We start from the raw sequence: 5,816 nt of genomic DNA on the forward strand, positions 1-5,816 counted from the left end.
CGCAAGAAAAGTAGCTTTCGGCTAAACCGTGACCAGTACTTTCAGCCAAAATCTCCTTTTGGGGAGAGATGGACAGAGAGCTGTCAACGAGCATTTGAAACAATAATACACAAACTAACTACTGCTCCAGTGTTGGGCTTTGCCGATCCCAAGTTACAGTATGTATTACATACAGATGCCAGTACAACTGGACTAGGAGCAGCTCTGTATCAGGAACAAGAGGGAGAGATGCGCGTTATCGCATACGCGAGCAGAGGCTTATCGAGAAGCGAAAGCCGGTACCCTGCTCACAAACTTGAGTTTCTTGCCCTCAAGTGGGCGGTAACGGAAAAGTTTTGTGACTACTTGTATGGTAGTCCTTTCACAGTGATAACTGACAGCAATCCTCTAACTTATATTTTAACCACCGCTAAGTTAGATGCAACAAGTTATCGCTGGTTATCTGCTTTATCGTCATTTGAGTTTCAGCTTCGGTATAGAGCTGGAAAACAGAATACGGATGCAGACGGTTTGTCTCGCCGCCCACATCCTGAACCAGTAAATGATCTCGTCTCCCTGAAAGAACAGGAGCGAATTCGCCAATTTGTACAACATCACTTACCTGGCACAGATCCTTTCACTCATGTTCCTACTTGTGCTGTAAATGCAATCTGTGAAAAACATCTAGTATTTCAGTCTTTTGATTCAGATCTTTATGATCTTACCTGTCCCCTTGTAACATCTCTGTCTATGACTGCTAGCGCGGTCCCTGACAGTTTTGATCAGTGCAGCGTTTTTCCTGTCATCCCAAGCATGTCAGAAGAAGAATTGAGTCAAAGTCAAAGAAGCGATCCTGCTATCAATGAAATCATACATCAGCTGGAAACAGGTGAAACACCATCTCCTGTGGTGCGAGAAGAAATTCCACAACTTTCCATCTTTCTGCGTGAGCTGAGCAAACTTGAGCTGCAGAATGGGATTTTGTACAGAAAAAGGCAAGTAGGTGAAGAAATCCAGTATCAACTTATTCTCCCTGAAAGCCTCAGATCTATGGTATTGAAAAGCCTCCATGATGACATGGGTCATTTTGGCTTTGACCGAACCCTTGATTTGATCCGAACCAGATTTTTCTGGCCAAAAATGGCCTCAGATATTGATAAAAAAATCAAAACCTGTAGCCGGTGTGTTTGCAGAAAGACTCTGCCAGAGAAGGCAGCGCCTCTAGTAAACATTCAAGTAACCAGACCTCTCGAGTTACTGTGCATTGACTTTTTGACAATCGAACCAGATCGCAGCAATACTAAAGATGTCCTTGTTATCACTGATTTCTTTACAAAGTATGCTGTAGCAATTCCTACACCGAACCAAAAGGCTCGTACTGTAGCAAAAGCCCTGTGGGAAAACTTTATCATCCACTATGGCTTTCCAGAAAAATTGCACAGCGATCAAGGAGCAGACTTTGAATCAAAAACTATTAAAGAGCTATGTAACCTAGCCGGAATACAGAAAGTCAGAACATCACCCTACCACCCCAGGGGAAACCCAGTAGAGAGATTCAATAGAACCTTATTAAACATGCTGGGTACACTCACCGATGAGAACAAAAAACATTGGCGTGACTTCGTGAAGCCCCTCGTACATGCGTACAACTGTACCAAACATGAAAGTACTGGGTTTACACCATACGAGTTAATGTTTGGTAGGCAGCCTAGATTACCCATAGACCTTGCTTTTAATGTTACTTTGAGTCATCGCCAGCAACAATCCCACTCGCAGTATGTCCAAGCTCTAAAATCTCACCTTCGAGAGAGTTACCAACTGGCTAGTAAAAATGCTGCTAAAGTGGCTGAACGGAACAAAATCAGATATGACCAACATGTAACCGAATCTGTCTTGGATGTTGGTGATCGTGTGTTGGTAAGGAATGTTAGGATTAGGGGTAAACACAAGTTATCAGACAGGTGGGAATCCGTTGTCCACGTAGTTGTAAATCAAAAAGACAACTTACCTGTATATACAGTTAAACCTGAGAACCAGGATGGTCCGACCAGAACTCTCCACAGAGACCTTTTGTTACCTTGTGGGTTCTTGCCAGCTGTCCCTGAGAATCCTGCTGTGGTCCGGGAGAATTCCAGCCGCCCAAAAACACGCCAATACCACACTACTGATTATGATGAACCTGAAATTGAGTACAACTCAGAGGAGGAAGACAACTATCCTTTGTATAACACTCCCGGCCCTCTGCAAGAAATTTCTAGGGTGGTTGAAGAATACAAGGTTGTCGTTCCTTCTAAAACTTATCTGAAACCTGTTGTTGAGCAGCTTAAATCAGACCATACTCATGTCCCAGAACAAAACACATTATCTGATAATGTGTCAGCAGACAACAATATAAAAAAAATGGACAACTTACCTGAAATGGACAACTCGGTGGAAACACTGAGTGTATCTGAACCTAAAATAGTCAGGTTACCAGAAACTCACCTTGATGAGATGGGAAATGCTTCAGACCTTAGTCAAGATAATACTATGGAAGTGACTCAGACTGAAGTGAATGAGACCGAACCTATGACCAGTGAGGACAAAGGACATGACACTGAGACAGAGCAAGCTGCTAAAAGACCTTCCCGACAGAAAACAAAACCAAAATTCTTAACCTACCCCAAATTAGGGAACCCTCTTGTCAGTGTAGTTCAATCCCTGTTCCAAAGTTTAAGTGAAGCTGTCACAAGTTCTATTGAAATCCCTGAGGTCCAGTTAGTTTAATTTGGATAGTATGCAAAAGGGACTTGCATAGATTTAAGTGGGGAGGGTGTAACCCAGGTTGAAATAGCCTCTTCATAAAAATAATAGTAAATTAGATAAATAGGAAATAAATAAATAGGAGAATAAATAGGGAATTAATCGATCTTAAAATTGTTAAAAATATATATATATACATAAAAAGAGCAACAATTAGAGACAATAAAATTGCTGTATTTTGATTTTTTTTGATATTTTAATTGATTAGAGAAACTGTATAAACCAGTTTTGCTTTGTCAAGCGAACTCTCTTATTCTGAAGGGTTACATTTATGTGTAATCCATGTGACTAAATTCAGCCAATCGGGTTGCTGCGCTCTCTGACGTGAGAGAGAGAGAAGAAGCAGAGAGCGTAAAGCAAGCAGAGAGCGCAGAAGCAAACGGGATTGTGCTGGGAAAAAAAAAGAAGAAAAAAGAGAGACAGATAAGAGAAATTGACTACTCGTAGCTGACTTGCTGTCTAAGACGAGTTTTTGTTTTGTTTTGTCTTATTTCTTGAAAAGGAGCTTTTCGCATTATTTTTTTTCCTCACCCTGACTGTGTTCGGGATCATCTTTTGTGTGTTGTGGAACTGGACTTGGCTTTTTTTTTGTTGTTGTTGCTGTTTTTTTATTTTCTTACGTTCGGCTGGGATTTGGACTAAGGAGTCTCGGATCATCACCGAATTGGATCTTCCTAAGGAGAACGAGATGGCGAGCCAACCCGGGAGCTTAATGACCATCTAGTAGGAGCTACGCCTTCTGCTGGACATTGCCAACCCCGCAACTTGGTATGACCTGCCTATGTTGTTGTGCGCATTAGCAGTGGGTCACTGAAACAGAATTAACTGTTGGATCATCGGAGGAAACAAGACATCAATCTGAAGCACAGTTTGACCTGTCCTTGCTGAATTGTTCTGCTGTGTTGTTGTTTTGCTGTTATTGTTTTTTTTTACTCCTTAAGGGAAACACCAAAGAACTAAAATAGATTAAACAGATTAGAACAAACTGTAAATTAAAACAGATAAATAGTATTAACTAGAGCTTAAATAGAACTATAACCTAGGTAAAATAAATAGTATCCTTAATTTAGATTTATAAAATATTCTGAAAGAAACTGGAAACTATTATATTTTTTTGGAATTTGTGTCATTTTGTGTTAATTGTGTAACATTGTTGTTGTTTATTCTTTTATTGTTCTTTCAACAAATAATAAGCCGGCTGTTTTTAACTAAATTTTTTGGGTCTGTGGTCATTAATTCAAAATACACTTCTCACTACTCCAGTAGCCGAACCTAGCTCTGGTTTTTATTACGAGTTCATTAACTGTAAACACATAGCGAGTGTTACATTATCGCCATAAAAGGTCAAATTTTGGCAAATAGTTTTAGTTTTGACTGGTTATTGGCCCATCAGTCTGGGCGGGCGGCCATGTTTTGGTGTGTTCTACTTATTTTCAGGAGTTGGATTGAAAATTGCATTCATTATTTCTCATTCCTCCTCCTGCAGGCCACACGGTGGCGCAGTTCGTACTGTTGTTTTGCAGCAAGAAGGTTCCAGGTCTGAATCACAACCAGTGATCTTTCTGAATGGACGTTGCTTTTTCTCCCAGTGCGTGGGCAGATTTCCTCCAGGTACTCTGGCATCAGCATGGACAATGGAGGGGATGATTTTCCTGCTGCAGTGCTTAATATCTACACCGGGGGGCGCATGTGAGCAAAGCTCTAATGCAGCTGAATGTCCCTAACTCACCTGCTCAGGTCCGATACTGTTTTTCCCCGTTCCGCAAAAAAACAATGACAGATACTGGTCAGTTTTGATCCGACCCGATAGGACCAAAATAAAGGAGAAAAAAACCCCATAAAAACGTAGCGATCTGTCAGACTAGATATGCAAAGTTTTTAAATAAAAAATGTGATGGCGGTGGTTCAGATTAAACTTTAACTATTGCTTAATAAATCACAGAGGACAAATATTTACCTACTTTATTTTGTGCCGTTTTTATTTATGCATTGAGCAAAGTTGTGTTGTTCCACAGAAAATACAGAAACAAGGTTACTAGGAAACCAAAATCTTCTCTGCTTCGTGTTTCTGCAGAGATAACAACCAAATAATCAACATAAAATACAGTAAAACATTGTTCTACACTTGTTTCAGCTCATTATCACAAGGAGGAGAGTATGCATCAGGCTGTGATGAAAGAAAAACAGTGATCACACAACCTGAAATATTCACTATTTTGTTTTATTTTTTTTACATACAGTAGACCAACACTCAGAGGTTTTATTTATTTTTCTGAAGGTTCCTGTTGACACTTGATGGAGTGGATTATGAGGAACCTTCTGGGATTTTACAAAGTCTGAAGAGTTTGTCACAATTATCCAGGGGAACTATCATACTAAATTCACATTTTGCATGTTTTTATGCTTCCATTTGGGTCTCAACTAATTTAAAAAACAACCAAAGTGCAAGGTTTTCCCCCAGAAAACTTTCTAAGCCCGGTGGTTGGGTACAACGGCAGTCATTCAATCAGCGGCTCGTGCTTTTGAGTTAAAAATGTTTAAAGCTGACAGGAAATTTGAAAATATCGCTTGACAATTATGTGTTATTGAAAAATTGGAAGATTAATACCTGAACACCAAGTATAAAGTCTTAAAAATGCAAACATAAAAAAATTATTAAATACATAAGCAATACTTAGCCTGGTGGGGGCACAAGTAAACACTGGCAGCCCGCCAGGCTTATAATACACTGGGGGAAACCCTGCCAAGTGGTTAAAAAACACCCAACCTTTTTTTGGCAATAAGTTAATGCTTTATGGTGTCTAGAAAATGAGCCGTTTCAAAAAACCTCCCAATTGTTAAGTCGTATTCAACAAGTAACTGCTAGGTAACTAAATGCTACCTAGCCAACCCCAGCCTGTCACCTACCAAATGAGCTCCAGCAAATTTGGTCAGCTGGTTTTACCGCTGTACAATGGCTGCTGCAAAACATAAGTGTTTTATTGTTAATTTACCATCCAGAAAACACTTTCTGCATTTTTTTGTGTGCAGGAGGC

The sequence above is a fragment of the Xiphophorus hellerii genome, chromosome 19 (genome assembly GCF_003331165.1).
Source record: "Xiphophorus hellerii strain 12219 chromosome 19, Xiphophorus_hellerii-4.1, whole genome shotgun sequence".
NCBI classification, from domain to species: Eukaryota; Metazoa; Chordata; class Actinopteri; order Cyprinodontiformes; family Poeciliidae; genus Xiphophorus; species Xiphophorus hellerii.